Below are 20,166 nucleotides of genomic sequence, written 5' to 3' on the forward strand. Positions count from 1 at the left end.
CTTTCATAGTCCAGTTGATGAAGCTAGCCAGTTATCTTTTTGCTTTCACTAGGGAGTAAAAACAATTCACCTGCATGCTTCAGGGTTTTACTGAGGGTCATTCTTATCTGTCACAAATCCAGAAGGCTGATCTGGATGATGTAAAATTCTCTAGAGATTCTACTTTGTTGCAATATGTGGGTGATTTGGTTCTTTGCTCTCCTTTACAAGCCTCCTCATAGGAAGACTGCTTCCACTTGCTAAAGCTTTTAGCCGTAAAGGGACATTAGGTCACCAAGGAAAACTTGCAGTTTGACAAAACCCAGGTCTTGTTTTAGGGTATCTGATTATCAGAACAAGGGCTACACCAGGATCCAGAGAAACTCCATGGTGTCCTAAGTTTCCCCAAACACAAAACTAAGCACCAACTGGGGGTGTTGGGGGACTAGTTGGTTATTGCCAAAATTGGATTCCAAATTTCTCTCTTATGGCTAAATCTCTGTATGTTTAACTAAACAGTAACATTTCTGACCTAATTTTATGGGACGATCTGAATAGCAATATCCTTCAAGACCCTGAACGAGAGTTTGATGGACCCATCTGCTCTTGGGTATCCCAATTATCAGATTCCCTTTTTCTTTTTTGTATATGGAAAGGAAGAGAATGCCTTGGGGTACTCACTCAAAAACATGGGCCCACTTTTGCCCACAGGTTATTATAGCCAGCAATTGGCCCTTGTGGCATAGGATACTCCTCTTGCTTTAGAGACATTACTACCACTGCCCGTTTAGTTAAGACTACCGAGAAAAATCATTGTGGGAATTCCTTTGAGCATTTTTGCACCTCACGCAGTACAAGTTCTTCTTATTTCTCATCACACTCAACATTTCTCAGTCAGCTGCCTTACTTCCTACGAAGTCCTTTTGTTAACTGCTCCTCACATAACTCTTTTACGTTGTAACAACCTTATCCCTATTACTCCCCTCCCCTCCGTCACCAACGAAGCCCCTCATGACTACTCAACACTGGTAGATCACCTCCTGACTCCTCCTCATTATGATGTGCAGGAAATCTCTCTGAGTAATGCTGACTTCATGGTTCACTGATGGTTCTTGTTTAAAAGGTGACAATGGCAAACATGGTGCTGGATATGCTACTGCAATTCCTTTTGATATTGTTGAGCAGCATCTTTATCTATGGCAACTTCAGCCCTACAGGCTGAATTACATGCTATTACATGGGCTTGTACTTTAACCAAGGACAAAGCTGCCAGTGTTTATACTGATAGTAGATATGCTTTCAGAGTAGCTCACAATTTTGGAATGTTGTAGAAGCAACATGACTTCCTTACTTCTAGGGAAATAAAATATAAAATGGCCCCTATGTTTAGGAATTATTGGATGCAATACTTTTACCTGCAGCTATAGCTATTATTAATATTCTGGGGCATTCTAAACTTGACTCTGGAAGCTAAGAGATATCATCTTGCTAATATTTTGCAAAGAATGCTGCCCTTTAGGGAACCAACGACAGCCATGCCTCTGTCCTGGTCCAAAGGTTTATTTCCCCAAATTATAACTTATAAAAATTGGCTAGAGAAGCCCAAAAACTGGCCTCAGGAAAAAAAAAAAAACAAGATTGAAAATTCAGTAATTGTTGGTTTGATAAAAAGAGAAAGCTCTGATTCAGACTGGACAACAACCAAGTTGTACCAGAAACTCTCAAATTCCTACTCCTCATGACTGCACACGCATGAAACCATTGGGCTACTGACAAAAGGATGGATTCATGTATCGATATTGCTGGGGAAAGATCACAAGGCTGCAAAAAATGCCTCTATCACTTGTCACATTTATCCAAAATACAATCCAGGGATGTTTTCAGACACAGATCTTGATAAAAGGGAGAAATGTAAAGGATTAATAAAAGGAAATCTCAATTAAATAGAGTCTGGAGACCAGAAGGGTGAGCTTTCATGTCCTGTGATGATAGCAGCGTCCAATAGGAAGAAAAAAGATTCCTTTCCTGGCAACAACTCAGCCAATGAAAAGCCACACACTCTTTGTTTACTATAGCCCTCCTAACTTTCTTTGTTACCCTCTATAAAAGAGTTTTATTTCCCTTGTTGTGCAGGGACTTGCACGTGGCTTGCCATAGTTGCAAACCCTGAATTGCAATTCTTTGACAATCCCAAAATAAACCCAGTTTTGCCAGAGAAATAACTAGCAGTCTATCTGTTTTAGGTCAACAAAATTACGACCTAAAGAATCAACTGACCTACTCTAAGGGAGAGCTTGTGGACATGTTTCCTCCCTCAATGCCTCAGAAATGTGCTGAAGAAAAGGGCTCTGAGAGATGCACTGGGTAATCCTGCACAGGGTGACCCTACACTGGGATGCTTCCTCAGATCAGTCTCCTGAAAAGTGTAACAGGGACAGCTGAGTGACACACATAATGAAAAGTCCCAGAAAGACTTAGAAGCTGTGATGGTTAATTTTGTATGTCCACTTGATTGGCCATGGTGAGCCTAGATTCAATGCTATTCTGGGTGTGTCTATGAGGGTATTTCTTGATGAGATTAGCATTTAAAATGGTAAACTCAGCAAGTAATTGTCCTCCCTAGTGTGCATGGGCAACATGCAGTTCTTTGAGGGCCTGAATAGAACAAAAAGTGGAGGAAGGAAGGTTTCACTCTTTTCTTTTACTGCCTCACCGCTGGAGCTGGAACATCTTATCTCATTTTCTCCTGCCCCCCAGCTGGGATTTAATTTCATTGGCCTCCCTGGTTCCTAGGCATTTGGACTCAGACTGAATTTCACCACCACCTTTCCTGGGCCTCCAGCTTGCAGAAGGCAACGTAGGGCTTCTCAGTCTCCTTCATAACCATGTGAGACAATTCTGATCGGTTCTGTTTCTCTGGAGAACCTTGACTAATATAGAGGCTTGGAGGGAAGATGGTGATCTTGGAACGGACTAGAGTGGTGGTAAACAGAAACTCTGGTGGGCCCATGAGAGGTTCTAGAAAATGCATGTGCAATGAAGAAGTAGTGGAAGTCAATCAGCAGATATTCAGTCAAATCAGATGCAAAGAAAAAGCAGAGAGGATAGAAGGAGCCCAAAGCACTGATGGGGGAGGAGTAAGGGCACAGGGCAGGGTTCAGAAGGAAGAGGGAGGGAAGATGAAGGCTTCATGGAATTGGAAGGGTTCTAATACAAACTGGTTGTTCCAGTCACTAAAGGTATGAAAGAGGTTTATTTTTGTCTTAGTTACATAATATAGGAGCATGAGAATGATTACAAATAAAATCTGGTACAATCAGAGTCTCAGAACATCTGAGTTGAGTTCATGTCTAATAATATTTTGATTGTTGACCAAAGTTTTGAGCTGTAGGTAGGTGAGAGAATTAGGTACTATTTTCCATTTATAAAATGGCTCTACTGCCTCACAATAATTGACTTGGGTGTGTTCTTGACATCTTTTTTGTTTGTTGGTTTTTGAAATGGGGGTCACGTCCTCCAGAAATCCTTCCTCTGATCTCCTTGGATGGGCATTTCTCTTGTACTCTCCCATCATATCCCATACTTCAATTATAATAGTATTTATTATGCTGTATTAGATTTACTTGTTTGTGGTGTATAAACTTTTTATGGGAGCATCAGTTTCCTAGGGCTGTCATAACAAAGTACCACCAACTGGGTTGCTTAACACAACAGAAATTTATTATCGCCTAGTTCTGGAGGCTAGAGGTTTAAAATCAAGGTGTCAGCAGGGTTCTCTGAAACCTATTTACAGGAGATTCTTTTCTTGCCATGTCTAGCTTCTGATGCTTGCCAGAAATCCTTTGCATTCTTGGCTTGGAGATGCATCACTCCAATCTATTCTTCCATTGTCACATGATCATCCTTTTTCTGTGTGTGTCTATCCTTTGCTCATAAGGAAACCAGTCATATTGTATTACGTGCCCACCCTCCACCTCATCTTCTTAACTAGTTACATCTGCAATGACTCTATTTCCAAGTAAGTCCACATTCTGAGGTACTGGGAAACTTCACTGTATTTTGTGGGGGGTGAGTGGCACAATTCAACCCATAACAGAGGACAAGGATTGTGTCTATCTTGCCTTTTTAACATTTGGATCCTTAGCAAATATCTCATTGCCAAATGTAAAGAATACATTCTATTAAAAAAAATGATGAATAAATGAATGTATAAATAGGGGAATGGGTTTGCAATAAGAAATCACATTCCATTCTTGAATAGAAGAAACTCATGAAGAGAGGGTAGAATGTTCTGAGGCCCTTCTGACTCCACAGTTCTTTAATCTCAACACTGGTTTGGTTTCAGCTATTTAGAAAAGGTCTGTGAATGGAAACTGCCTACTGATTACATCTTTGTAAATCCCAAATAGTGTTTAAGTACCATAAAGAGTGTCCTAGTGCATAGAACCGTATGCTTGTTGTTTGGATTTTAAGGGGTTTCAAGGTATCTCAAGTTGACTTGTTTTTAGGCTATTTAGAAGGACAAAGAATCAATTTGCATTGTAAGACTGACATCTTCTGGCTAGCACTGGGTACTGCAGAAAGGCTGAGGCATCAGAAAGGGAGGTAAGAGGAGTCATTCTAGGTTCAACCGTTAAACATCGGAAAGGAAAAGGAAAAAAATATATATGGAAATAACAGAAAGCTAATCACAGCTAGACAATATAATTTTTAGAAAGAGAAAGTGAGCATATAGCCTAAAATATATTTTGTAGAGTTCACCAGAATTGCTTTTGGTCTTGAAGAAGAAAGTGAGGGAAAGATAAAAACATAAATGAAGAGACCACTCAGGAATTGAGCATGAGAAAACAGACTGATCAAAAATGTTCTTGATGAAAGACTAATGCTCTTTTATAAGGGATGTGGGAAAACTATGAGAGAGTTTCTTGGATGCTTTGACAATCAGACTATTGTTCTGCTGTGGCCTGGAGGCAGAGCTGTGGTTGGATACCACAGAGGTCTTAGCAGGAGTTTCCGTTTGTACCTTCTGCCACTTATGACTGGTGCGCGTTGCCCCAGTTACAGGAACACTGCTGGGATAATGATTCTTTCCTCTGTGAGAAATGTACATACTTCCCTACCTTCTAACTTGTTCCCCAGTTTGTTGTTCTCCATCTCTCCAAACTGTTTCATTTTTCGTCTCATGATGGTGCAGTGCAGAGTGCGTTTCAGTGCACAGATGTGTCCTGAGTGGTCCTGATGCCTCCATGCTAGCCACATTATCCCTTGTGACCATCAATTCTGAAAGGACAGGAAGAGAAAGAGAAAACAAGTGAAATTCATCAGTCAATTGAGCTCATGAGAGATGCTCATATGTTGGGGGTGAGAGAGATTGAAGGGTTACAAAGTGGTAGGGAAGATGGGCTGGGTTTCTATCCCCAGGGAGCAGTGGTGATGGACTCTAGCCAAAAAAAAAAAAAAAAAAAAAAAAAGAATTAACGATTAATTATCTAATAATTATTGTGGTAAGTGCTTCTAAGGACATACAGGGTACCAGAAAAGTACATAACAGGGAGTCCGGATCTAAGTTAAATGGAAGGAAATGTTTTTTAGACACAGAACATTTAAGCCAATATAAAATGAATAAATTTTTTTTTTCATAAACATCAGCCTGGCTGCAGTATGGACAGAGACCTTGATGGGCCCTCTCTGAGATTAGTAGGGGGAAATACCCTTTCTAAATTACCTCCATGTACAGCGAATAGTTTAATAGTCGACCCTATAGCATAAGAGAACATAGCAATCTGTTCTCATACATTCCTGACAAGGGAAAGGTTAAATGGTGTTATTTGTGCAAAAAATGCTGAATATTATCTATGGAAGGAATGGAAAAGAATATGTCATCTGCATGCCCATAGCCTTGGAGCAAAATCCAATACTGACAATATAATGGAATAACACATGGTTGGGTCACACTACACAATACATATAAGAAAAAATTTATTTGTAATTGTAAGTAGTTTCCTGATAATTCATCTCTGCATATGTAAGGCAAACAATCTGAGACATGATTTGCAAGGAAATGTGGATGTGTGATATCCAAGGACACTTAATGAACTTGAAAGTTTTGAGCCTCATTTCTTCAATCCCTGAAGTTAACTGTATGTTGCAGGTGACACTACCCCACATATAAACCTTTTTTAAAAAATTTAGAAACAGTGGGATCTCTGTAACAGCTCTTGAGCTATCACCTAATTAAAGGTTTGGTCATGCTCAGTTATCCTAGCAGAAACATGAACTTCTTAAAAGCAGGTACCCTGCCACATAACTCCGCTTTTCACTGTATCTAATTTAATACTTTGCCCTCATATGTGAAAAAAAAAAGTGTTGAATGAATGAATGGTGCATTCACAAATGAATAAAGAATCTTGCCAAACAACTGAAGCTGCAATCGTATTTTCTTCAGCTGTGCTGGCCTACTTCTACCGCTGTTCAGCGCACGCAGCCTGAGGCTTGTCAGTCACCAGTTCACAGCGAATGCAAGCACCTCCATGCTTATCATCTGTTTCACAGAGGCCTAGAGGAGGTGAAAATACAAAACCAAAACCAACCTTCTAGAGAAAGAAGCCTGAACACTGAAGTGTAAAAAGGATGTGTAGGACTCTGGTTTGCTGGGTACTGCAAATCAGCAGGTAATTCCTAACAGGCATTTCTGAAAATTTTGTGAAAATTTGATGTCATTTGTCAGAAATTTCATTAAGGTTAAATTTAGTGGAGAGGAACCCTCTGTGCATAGCTGAAAGGCCAAGAGGATTGCAGACCTGGTATCTTACAAGGCCCTAGCACCCAACCAAGTATCTTTAAAAAGATACATACAGCAGTCTTAAGTTTCTTTTTGAAAATATCAGTGCAGAAAAATTTCTGTTTTATAATTATTATAACGAAATAAAGCATCTGTTTATTTTTCAGTGGGTTAAAAAAAGGCTGGTGTTTGCGTCATTACAATTATCTTCATTAGGCATTGTAGGTGAGTTTTTTTCTTTTTTCTTTTTCTGTCTCACAACTTGAAGTTTTCATGTTTTAATCATAGTTGTACTGATTCTTCAACTTAAATTTTCTTGTGGCTTCTAGCATAAAGTCTCATAAACAAGGTCAAACACCACTAATAAAAAATAAGAAAGATGATTTGCTTTTTACTTAGAAGACCTTTGGCTGTGATTTTACGTACAATTCGTTTAATAATAAGTAACCCAATAGTAGAAAAGTTCAGGAGGGGGTCGGGCTGTGTCCAGTGAACAGAGGAAGAGCCATTGCCTCCATGACCACACTCCTCACGGACACACTTCTGGCCTTCCCTGTGCAGATTATATGCAGTGATCTGGAACAACCCAAACCCCAAACAGGAATTCTCCACTTTCTGGGTCCCCTGGAAACATGGAGCTACACTCGTCACCAACCATCTGCTCCCATGTTAGGAAAAATGGAAAAGAAACTGTGTGGCGTGAAGAGAAGAGAGAGCTGCAGGTATTATGGCCTCTTACAAATGTCAAATGTTCTTGTTTGGTGCTTTGCAGTCTGTGGTGGTTAATTTTTTGTGTGTCAAATTGACTAGGCTAAGGGACACCCAGATAGCAGGTAAAACATTCTCTCTGGGTGTGTCTGTGAGGGTGTTTCCAGGAGAGATTAGCATTTGAATTGGTTAACTGAGTAAAGATGATGCTACCATTTCTAAAGTTGTATTTCGTTACTGCGTATCAGAATCTATATTAAGTGTGCTGCATACATGGTCTTTAAATTATACTTTAATCCTAAAAAATAGGCATCCCTTTACTAGATGAAGCTGAGGCTCAATGAAAAAGGGTTAGTCACCAAACAATGTTTTGGTTTGATTCTAAAGTTTTTAGTTTTCTCTCTATAAAGGGAGATCTGTGGAGCTCCACGATGTTTGTCTTCCTCACTAAACCATCTGCTCATCCAGGATGGGGACTTAGCATAAGTTCTTTTTTGCTTATGGTTGTATTCGCAGTGCCACAACACTGTCTAGGTGCTTACTTCTTTTTTTTCCCTCATCATTTGGATGATGATGAGAACAAGATGATGAGCATTCCTCAGGGAAAAAGAAAAGTATCTCTAGACGAATTGAAAATAATAATAATAAAATAAGAATCTGTGCTGATAATTTGTGATTGCCTCTTTAGATCTGTTCTGCACGTGATACTTTGGAGGTTGGCCTGGAAGGACTGCATCAAGGAGGCTCTGTCGCCATCTGGTTTTGGGTTGGTTTCAGTCAGTGGAGGCACTGGCAGAATATCGGCAGGCAGGTGGACAGAAAAGTCAGGGTAGTTACTCTACAGACCCCCTCCTCTGAGGTCATCTTCATTTGGCTACATCTTTCCAGCTTGGGCCACGGCTCCTACAAGGAAATCTACATGTGTCCTGAATTTCAGTGACTGCTGCTCCCCCTGTTTCTTCAGGCCTGGGAGTGGGAATAGCTCCCCAGTTGTCATTGCTGCTCACCCAGTTTCTTTAGGCATGGAGGTGAGACTAGCTCCCTAGTGTTGTTGTTCCTTGTTTGGTTGTTCTTTTTTAACCCCACCCACATATTTATAAATAGTTCTTTTATTAAACTCTTTTCAATTTCCTGTTTGAGTGTGATATCTGTTTTATCCCAGGCACCTGCATTATTTAGTAATGTTTATTCTTCCACTTAACAAATATTTATTGAACTATAATTATCTATGTATTATATGTGGTGTTGGTGGGGAGCAATGTCTCTCAGAAAGCTGATTTATCCCCTCCACTTAGATACTATTGTTTCCTCTTACCAACGTGTCACCAACAAGGTAAACAGATATGGGTGGTTCAAAAGTTTTTTCTTTTACCTTTTTTTTTTTTTATCTTTGAGGTTTAGGTGAAGAATTCTTAGCTGTGGAAGAAAGAACTGTCTTGCTTCTGCTAGCATCTTCAAATTTGGGTAAACTTGGCATTCCCCTAGTGTGCCCATTAGTTTAATTAAATCAGACCTTTAGTTTTTTTGTCTAGATAGACACTAGGACAAGAATTCTAATATGGCCTGACCTTGGCATGGTACATACATACCACTGGACAACATATTTTAATTACTTTTATCATTTCTATTCATTTCTTCTCATTTCAATAAAATACACAGAGGCTTAAAAGGACGTTTACTTGGCCATACTACCCAAAGCAATTTATAGACTTATTTCAGTCCCTATCAAAATGCCCATGACATTTGTCACAGAACTAGAATAAATAGTACTAAAATTTACATAGAACCACAAAAGACCCAGAAGTGCCACAGCAATCCTTAGGAGAAAGGACAAAGCTGGAGGCATAATCCTCCAGACTTCAAATTATACTAGAAACTTACAGTAATCAAAACAGTATGGTGCTGGCACAGAAACAGGCACATAGATCAATGGAATAGGATGGAAAGCCCAGAAATAAACCCACACATTTATGCATCAATTAATCTATAGCAAAGGAGGCAAGAATATGCAATAGAGAAAAGACAATAAGCAGTGCTGGACAAACAGGACAGTTACATGTAGAAGAATGAAATTACAACATTCTCTAACACTATATACAAAAATTAACTAAAAGTGGATTAAAGATTTCAATGTAAGACCAGATGCTCTAAAACTCCTAGAGGAAAACACAGGCAGAACACTCTTGACATAAATCACAGCAATACTTTTTTGGATCTGTCTATTAGAGTAATGGAAATGATAGCAAAAATAAACAAATGGGACCTAATTAAACTTAAAAGCTTTTGCACAGCAAAGAAAACCATAAACAAAATGAAAAGACAACCTATGTACCGGGAGAAAATATTTGCAAATGATGTGACTGACAAGGGCTTGATTTCCAAAATACACAAAAAGCTCATACAACTCAGTAACAAAAAAACAAACAACCCAATCAAAAAATGGGTGGAATATCTGAATATACATTTCTCCAAAGAAGACATACAGATGGCCAATGGGCACATGAAAAGATGCTCAACATCACTAATTACTAGAGAAATGCAAATCAAAACTATAATGAGGTATCACCTCACATTGGCCAGAATGGCCACCATCAAAAAGTCTACAAATAATAAATTCTGGAGAGGGTGTGGAGAAAAGGGAACTCTCCTACACTGTTGGTAGGGATGTAAATTGGTGCAGCCATTGAGGAGAAAAGTATGGAGGTTCCTTAGAAAACTAAAAATAGAGTTGCCATGTAATCCAGCAATCCCCCTCCTAAGCATATATCCAGGGAAAAGAGAAAAACTAATTCAAAAAAATACATGCACCCCAATGTTCACAGCAGCACTATTCACAATATCCAAGACATGGAAGGATCCTAAATGTCCATCAAAAGATGAATGGATAAAGAATATGTGGTGTACACACACACACACACACACACACACACACACACACACACACAATGGAATATTACTCAGCTATAAAAAAGAATGAAATAACGTCATTTGCAGCAACATGGATGGATCTAGAGATTATTATACTAAGTGAAGTAAAGTCAGACAGAGAAAGACAAATATAATATGATATCACTTATATGTGGAATCTAAAAAATGATAAAATGAATCTATATAGAAAACAGAAATAGGCTCACAGACACAGAAAACAAATTTACGCTTACCAAAGGAGAAAGGGAAGGTGAGTGGGATAAATTAGAAGTATGGGATTAACAGATACAAACTACTATACATAGATAAGCAACAAAGATTTACTGTATAGCACAGGGAACTATATTCAGTATCTTGTAATAGTCTATAATGGAAAATAATCTGGAAAATAGTACATATATAACTGAATCACTTTGCTATATACCTGCAACTAACACAATATTGTAAATCCACTATATTTCAATTTTTTAAAAAAAAATAATAAATAAATAACCAAAAGGACATTCATCCAAGCATTGAAGTAGGTTGTCTCAGTGATATGATATCCAAGGACTTTCCCTTTTCTCTTTATATGTTTGTGTTGTCATCTTCTTTTTAACTTATTTTTACAATAAGCCTTTACATATTTCTCATCATAAATATCAAGTTAAAAATAAAGAATATATCATGAAACTTTTTTACTGGGCTTCCTATTCTTTTCTTTCCAAAATTTTGCTTTTATGTCAAGTTGCATACCTCTTAAGATCAAGGTAACAAATAAAAAATAAAAATGGACTTCAGCCAAAGCACTTAGAAGGCTGTAAGAAAGCACTATAGTTGCTTCTGAGTAAAATTAAACCAAACCAAATTTTCTTGAAAACTGAGGTTTCCAAAGTAACTAAAAGTGATAACAATTTGAATTGAGGGCAGTTGCTAGGGGTCTGGAGGAGTCCACGCATACAGTAGAGAAAACCAGAAGTTTGGAGAGTGAGTTTATAGACTCTGTGGATACTTTTAGAAGCTTCTGTGAGGTGTCAAATGGGAATTTTTCATAAAGAAGGTCTAAATTTCTACCCATTACTCTTAATAAGTATAATAAAATCCTAAGTATTAAATCCTAAGTTTAATAACAACAAAGGATGCCTCCTCCTTAAAAATCACTAGAAATCAAACTTGTATGTCTCGGTTTACAAGTTTATCTCTTGTTTACACTGTTCATCTTTGTTATAAAACAAAAATCTGAAACTCTGAAATTAGAAGTAGCAGTTGGTGATTCACAAAGAATCACTACTGAGCTTTCCTCACTTTGTGCAGAGAGCCTGTGGCTCACCTTCGCTCTGTCTGTGGCGGGCGTACTAGAAGGGGTCACAGAATGTCAAGTGGATGAAACTCCTGAATAGGGGAGGAAGCAGAAGGCATGAGGAGATCTGCACCTAGATCTGGTCATTGAGGAAATTACTGCCATTTTTTGGTCTCTGATGGAAGCAAGAATTTCACCAGCTCCCACACCCTATGATAAACTGGGGCGTGTTAGGACACAGGTCTAACGACCCGTCACATAAGCAGCTCCACTGTGCAATGAGGACTCACTGGGATAGGCAGTCGGTCAGAGCAATCAGCAGTGCAGCACAAAGACCTTTGGCTTGGGGTGAGAGACCTGGGTTAATTCAGCTCTTCTACTTAATTAGCTGAGTGAGATTGGGACAATTGTTGGAACTCCTATGAAATGGTATCCTTATCCCTCAGATGAGGGAAAAATTCGTTTGTTTCTGTGAGAAGTCAATGGGACAGAGTATATACAGAGAAAGACCGATGTGAATCCATAATTAGTTTGACTAGAGCTAGATGAGGCTGACACAGGTTTGTTCATCTCTGCTTCTCCTGTACCCAGAGTTGCCAAATCAATGAATGAATAAAGCGAGGGGACTCCTCAAGTCTTCATGGAGAAGGAGGGACCCGAAGATGCCTTCTCACAAAGCACCTTCTTGGCAGGGGGTCATAGGGGTGGGGAAAACTTGAAGATAACAATATAATCATAAATAAGGGAATAATGGGGAAAAAGAGGAAACTGTGGAAAGTGAAAGGAGATGGAAAAAGGTCAGAAAGGGGAAAGATGGCATACTCAGTTTGTTTAAGAGGGAAACTTGCGTTGGAGGGTGTGTGTGTATGTGTTTATGTGCGTGCACACATGCTTCTTGGTTCTGTGCACAAAAGAAGTATCAGTATACTGCTTCCTAGGGGAGGAGTCCTCTTCCTTTCCTTACACATCTGCCCCTAAGGTGTGCCTGGTTATACTGAAGCACATAAGCAGGCCAGGGTTATCCCCTAGAATTGTACATCAAGACGAACCAAGTAGAGTTAAAGTGGGCTTCTGGAGTTCTTTCTAAAAAAAAATAGTTAAAAAAAAACCTGTTGGTAATGATGATTGTTTTACTCAATACGTGAGGTATACTTCTAAACTGATAAAGTGAGTTTTGCTATATTTCTGGCAAGTATTACTGGTTGTAAAGGGAGGTATTTGGTAGGAGCAGACTTTGAACCTACTGATAAATTAGAATATGGAATCAAAAGGAGAATGCTATTCAGTTTGGATCCAAAAAGCTAATGAAACACTTCTGCAAATTAGCTGTGTTAAATAAATGCTCCCTTTAAAAATAAAACTCTAGAAAGACTACATTTGATCCGTGTACATGTGTAATCTTTTCAAATCTATTCAGGATGTCTTTGTGCAATCTAGTTTGTAAGCCTTCTTAGAAGGAAGACTATGTTTAGCTGAAAAGACAAGTATTTTTTAAGCTACTATGTTTAGTGTATAATTTAACATAAATGGAAAATGGTTAAATGAATTTAATGTTTTTTAAATTGTGCAACTGCAATGTAATTATCCTTCCTATTTGTAAAGATTAAAGGAAGTGAAATTCAATGTTAAATACTTTAAGAAGTATGGTTATAGTTGGAGGTCTTTATGTTAAATTCTAATAATAAGCAAATCTCCCCTGCTTCACTTTCTCCTTTACAGGTTGCACTTGAGATTACACCTTCAGTACATCACTTTTACAGGAATCCTCATCTCAGGCTCTGCCTTCAAAGAACCCAAACTAAGTCAGCCATTGTAAGGACTTTGGCTTTTAGTCTGCGAGTGAAATGGCCATTACAGAGTTTGAGAAATGGCATCATCTGGCTTATATTTAGAATCACTCTTCTCACACTTGTGTTGAGGTGAGACTATGAGAGAGAAAAGGGGGAAAAGCAGAGAATCGGAGGCTATTACAACAATCCATGTAAGAGATGATGGTGGCTTAGAAGCAGTAAAGCTGGTCAGAGGCAACTGGTTCCTGGGGATATTTTGAAGTAATGTCATACAGAATATCCTGATGGATCATATCAAATACTGGCATTAACTGTAAAGCCTAAGGGTGCACTCAGAGAGCTGGTTGATTAAGTAGTCTGTTTTCTGAAAAACATTCTTTGCGCTTCATTCTCCATAGAAACTGTACTTAATTAGCCATCTGTTTGATTTTGATTCCTTGTCTCTTCACTATAAATTTATGGCAATTTTAAAAAGAGTTATACTGGGAGCAGTTTCCTTTTATTGAGATCAGCTACAAAATATCTGTAAATTAAAAGAATAAAACTGTCTTAAAGAATCTAGACCCAAGTACAGCTCATTGAGAGGAAGAATTAGACCAAACATCTTGCCAAAAGATCTATCTAAACTACAAATGTTTTCTACACTTGTCTTGGAAATAGATCTGCGCCTCAGTGGGTATTTTTACCTTCCATGTGTTTTATACCCCAAATATATCTCTAGAGATTATTTTCTACTTTTGTCTACATCCCATGGCTTCTAATATAGATCTAATATGACATGAAGAAGCTTGAGTCTGATAACCTCCAGTTATAAACTATTGGGAGAACTGTGCGGGTTTAGACTCATCAAAAAGAACATTAGTAATCCAAGTAGTTAATTTCCTGCATTGTATAGAGAAGAAAGTTAGGGACACATCTTGCCTGCATCTACAGATAGTTTCGGTTATTCTGTCCAGGCCCAAAGTAGACAAAAAAAAATCGCTTGTTGACTATTAAGACCTTCTTCCTTATTTCTAGTTGGACTTCCTCCCCTGCTCCTCATTTAACTCTTCACTACCCCACCGAATGTGAGAAGTCAAGAGTTAGGATGAATTTTAATACTTATAAAAGTACAAATTAATATCAGATCCCTAACTGTCCTTTAAAGGAAGCAAAGCACAGGGAGTTAACTCAAAGAATAGCATGTAAGGGAAAGGAATGTCTATTTTTCTTGCTCACATGTTTCCAGGGAAGTTGAGAGGAGGAAACCTTTGTGACTGAACCTTCAAGAGCTTTCATTTCCTTAGGAATCTACACCTTTTATTTTGTGACCCATCTCACACACATAAAAAAAAAAAAAAATCAAACTCAGTTCTAAGAAGGAATCTTGTATCATTACATTTAAATTTTGCTATTTTCACAAGGTTAATGTAATTTAATTTCAGGAACCTAATTGCCATAACTAAGTCACTTGAGTATGTTTACTATTCAAATGATAAATGTTGTTGTATGTACTTAGAATTCTACTGAGATCTCTGAAGGAATTGACAATCAAATATAAAAATTCAGTGAATGCTGAGGTTTCAAATTAAGTCCATATCTTGTTTATTGAGTGTGTAGATGAGTCAGCACTTCATGACTCACAATAATAAACAATAAATTTTTGTAATTGGTAATACATAGTTTGAGGGAATTTAGATCACCCTAGTAACAGTTATTCTCTCTTACCTCCTAGCTTAACCACTTCTTGAGCAAAGGCTTACAACTATATCTCTTCCTTAAGCCTAGTTTCTTCTTTTATTAATGTCATACTGCTCAGTATGTGATTTGGTATCTACTTTGGGGCTAGACAGAATAATAGAATTTGTCTCTCTGCAGATGCAAGTGGAATTTATGGCTAATGTCTTTCTCTGTACAGAACAAGAAATCAAACTCTGAGGTGACCAATGCTTTCTTTGATAGAGTCTAAACCTACACAGTACCTCCCATAGTTTATAATCTTGAAGCTATCAGTCTACTCCCTCCCTTATTATGTTTCCTTACTTCTTTATTTATCTCAGGTATGCCTACAAGAACACTAGAGTCTGATTAAGTCGTCTCTCTCCCATACTTCTCCTGAGATTCTTGGCTTAACAAGTTGCCCTGAGTAATAAATTCCCTTTAGCAGTTGTTTTTCTAATGAAAGGTAGAAATAAGTCACAAAACTTTCTTTGAACAGTGTAGCAGAGGGGGAAGTTGGCTGAGAGAAGTATACAAGTCAGATTAGATTAAGTTCTATATATGAATATAAACAAAGAGCTTGTTAGGTTTGGGGTGAGAACAATTAATTTTGATCAGGGAATTAGGAAGGCTGTGCAGAAAACATTTCAACTGTATAAAGATAAGTAGAATTTTAGCATGCAGGAAAGTGAAGGAGGGCACTGTAGGCAGAAAACATCATAAGCAAAAATTAGGAAGAGCTGTTATTCTTGGTAACAGGGGGAGGAGGCAGAAGATTAAACTACAAAGCTGTTGGGTCTAGTTAAAGGTCTTCAGTAACAGGCTGAGGGGTCTGGACTGTAATTTGGAAAATTCTTAGCATTTATCTCTTCATGTTGTTTTTGGTACATTCTCTCTCATCACGCTTTTTGAGACTTGTTACACATACATATCCTTTCTACTTAATCTCAAATCTCTAATGCTTTGTTTTTGTAATTTCTATTTTCTATGTATCCTCTTTAATCTTTATTATTTCCTTTCTTCTTCTAAATTTGGATTTAATTTGTACTTCTTTTTCTAGTTTCTTAAAGTGTAAAGTTAGGTTTAGATTGTAGATCTTTCTTTTTTAATGTATACATTACAGCTGTAAATTTCCTTCTGAGCAATGCTTTTGTTGCATTCCATAGATTTTGGCTTGTTGTGTTTTCATTTTCATTCATCTCTGAGTATTTTCTAATTTCTCTCGTGATTTTTTCTTTTACCTTTTGGTTGCCTAAGAGTGTGTTGTTTAATTTCCACCTATTTATGAATTTTCTAACTTTCTTTCTGTTTGTTATTGGCTTCTCATTTCATTCCATTGTGGTCTGAGAAAATACTTTGTATACTTTTATTATTTTTGAATTTACTGAGATTTGCTTTGTGGCCTAACATTTGGTCCATCCTAGATTATATTCCACATGTGCTTGATGAAAATGTGTTCTGGGGTGGATTGTTTTGTATGTCTGTTAAATCTAGTTGGTTTATTGTTCAAGCCCTCTATTTCTTTACTCAATCCAGTTTTTCTATTGGAGGGGATCAAGATGGTGGAGTAGAAGGACATGGAGCTCACCTCCCCCACCTCCCCAAACAAATCAAAAATACATCTACATGGTAATAAATGTATCTACTTATCAAATAATTACTTTAAATGTCAATGGGATAAATGTTCCAATCAAAACACATATGAGTGGCAGATTGGATAAAAAAACAAGAACCTCAAAAATGCTGCCTAAGAGGGACTCACTTTAGGGTAAAAGACAGACATAGATTGAAAGTGAGGGGACAGAAAAAGATATTTCATGCAAATGGAAACAACAAGAAAGTGGGGGTAGCAGTACTCATATCAGACAAAATAGACTTTAAAACAAAGTCCATAAAGAAAGATAAAGAAGGACACTGTAAATGTTAAGGGATTAATACAGGAAGAGGACATTACACTTGTTAACATATATGTGTCCAATATAGGATCATCTAAATATATAAAACAAATATAACAGACATAAAGGGAGAAATTGACAGGAATACAGTAATAGTAGGAGACTTTATCACCCCACTGACATCAATGGGCAGATCTTCCAGACAGAAAATCACTAAGGCAACAGAGATCTTAAATGACACAACAGAATAGTTGTATTTAGTTGATATCTATAGAACACTACATCCCAAAATAACCAGAATACACATTCTTTTCAAGGGTGCATGGAACATTCTCTAGGATAGACCACATACTATTATGTTCTCTTTGGCTTATAACATTTTGCTAATTGTAATCATAGCTTAAATTTTAAATTTCACTTTAAATGCTGATTTAAAATATAGATTAAAATGATATTCCTGAATTTATATTTTTCTGTTCAATTGAAGATAAAATTGCTTTAATTTGTGGGCATAAAACTTATCTATTTAACAATCCCTTGAAATAATTTTAGATGTACCAGAAAGTTGTCTCTATTAGTCAGGTAGAATAATTGCTGTGACAATTACAAATTGTCAATGGCTTAACACCATAAATATTGAATACTTGGCAACCCAATGTAGGTTGTGAAGCAGACATGGGCAGGTTCTGTTCCACGCAATCACTGAGGGATCCAGTCATTTTCCCATTTTGTTCATCTCCTTCTTCTAAGTTGGGAAATTCTCTTCACTTGGTTCATGGGTAGGAAAAAAGAATGTAAGTTGTAGGTGGGAGGTTTTTATGACCGACGCCTAGAAGTAGCAACATCATTGACCTCTCATTTTATTGGCCAAAATTCAGTCAAATTGTCATGTATAAAAGCAAGAAAGCTTGAAATATGTTGTTTGGCTTTTTCTCCAGGAAGAGGAGAAAAAGAAAACCGGTGATCACTGGAATTGTTTGCTCTAGTGGCTAAACAACACTGTGATATATGATTTGGTATATCACTATTTGGAGGGGTAGAACTAAATCCACAACTCTGTACATATGGGCCAGTAGGCAAAAGCTGCTATCCAGTAAAAACTTTATTATAAGAACAACAGCAGTTTTAAATTTAAAATAAACCTAAAATATTGGAACACAGTATTTAATGAGAAATTTGACATAATCATAACAGAATGAGGAATTACTAATGTTGATTCAAGAGCAAAGTAATTTGATAGTGTACTGTCTGTGGAATGTATTAAAAAATGGTTGCCAAAAGAAACTATAATATTAATATTATTCATTCCATAGTTTATTTTAACTATTGTTATATTGGATTTGTGGGTTTTTTTTGGTGCAAGTAGAGAAAATGAATAAGTAATTACATTAGTTTCTGAGAGTTTTCATTTAGATGGAAAATTATATGGCTCATTAAATTATGAAAGAAAAGAGGGTACAATTATACTTTGCTTAAGTGGTTAAAAATTAAGTGGTTATGTTGCAGAGAAATAGTAAGATCAATATAGATTTATTTCTTACATTTTATCTCATTACTGATTTTTTAGCATGTGTGCATATTTTGTGATGTCTTAAATTTTTGAATAGTTAATATGTGATTCAAAACATATTTTCTTAAAAAATTAAAGAAAATGACCTGTAATGAAATGTCTTGATACTATCTCTTCTTCTAATTATCAAATAAGCTATGCCATAATTTACAGCCTAAATACTGAATCCTCAACAAGGTATACTGGAGAAAGCTGTCCCTTCGATTTCGTAGGAAGGGACAACAGAAGAGATGAGTTATTCTTCACATCACAAATTTTAGGCTTAGATTCATATATCTTATTATAAGAAGACTTTTACCCAGTGAGACAATATAACAGCAAGCAGTTTGAATGTTTTGTTTTGTGTTTAGCTTTCTTAGCTTTAGCATAACTTACGTATTAAAAAGTGTGTAAATTCTGAATGCACACAAAGTATTCACAAAGTGAACACACCCATTTAATCACCTCCCAGGTCAAGAAGTAGATTATCATCAGCTTCCCCAAAAACCTACTTCGGTGCCTTCCCAATCACAGTCCCCTCTCTCCTACACAAATATTGCTACCACCCTCATTCCTAATGCCATAGATGATAGTTTTGCCACTAAAGAATACTGAAGTATAGCATAGATACAGAAAAGTGTACAAATCATATGTACAACTCTATGAATTTTTACAAAGTGGAAACACTTACATAATCAGTATTCAGATTAAATTAATGTAAAAAACAAACCAAAACAAAACATTGCCAACATCCCCAAAATCCCCACTACTGTAACTTGTAACATTCCTCTCTGAACTTTATATAGATGGAATCATATAACATGACAAGCATTTCTTTACATCTGCCTTCCTTACTTCAACATTATGCTTTTGACAGTCATTCGTGGTTTTGCATGTATCTGTAGTTTATTTTAATTTCTATATGCATTTTACAAATAATCTGAAATTTATTTGTCCTTTTTGTCATTGGTGGGCACTAGGGTCAGTGCCCATTTGGGCTATTAAGAATAACGCTGCTATGGACACTCTTGCTTCCGAGAGTTTTTCACAGCTCCACAGTTAGCCCTCTAGGGTGTTGATTGATGTTTACCCTGTTAGGAGATTACAACTTTAGAAGTCAGCCTGATTGCAGTGGTAACCTCTCCCTTGCCAGAACAATCCAAACAAACAACTTAAGGGAAGAGTATTGCTCTTTGGTTCAGAAAAAAGCCTTGGAATTCACAGTCACTGAAGCCATGTTCTTACAACCTTAGTTGTACCCCCTTTGCAACATTATTCCCTTTGGATAATTAGGATGATAATTGGCTTTACCTTCTGAGATAAAAAGCTTCAGAAATTTATAACTAGTGGATAGATGGATACTGTTGAACATTTTCAGTCTAGATCTTCCTTGACTTACAATGGGGTTACATCAGCATAAGCCCATTGTAAGCTGAAAATATTGTAAGTAGAAAAATGCATTTAATACACCTAACCTATGGAACATCATAGCTTAGTCTAGCCTACCTTAAACATACTCAGAACACTTCCATTAGCCTACAGTTGGGCAAAATCATCTA

At 37.1% G+C, this 20,166-nt stretch overlaps 1 protein-coding gene across 1 annotated transcript in view; it reads right to left on the bottom strand.

The window, feature by feature from the left end:
* TRHR (thyrotropin releasing hormone receptor) overlaps positions 1-20,166 on the bottom strand; it is a 477,565-nt gene that overhangs the window by 143,750 nt on the left and 313,649 nt on the right. The window contains exon 4 of the mRNA XM_031439495.2: positions 5,100-5,259. The gene's annotated coding sequence lies outside the window, so the exon portion shown is untranslated. The remainder of the gene's footprint in view (positions 1-5,099; positions 5,260-20,166) is intronic.

This window comes from Camelus dromedarius, chromosome 20, assembly GCF_036321535.1.
Source record: "Camelus dromedarius isolate mCamDro1 chromosome 20, mCamDro1.pat, whole genome shotgun sequence".
Taxonomy (NCBI): domain Eukaryota; kingdom Metazoa; phylum Chordata; class Mammalia; order Artiodactyla; family Camelidae; genus Camelus; species Camelus dromedarius.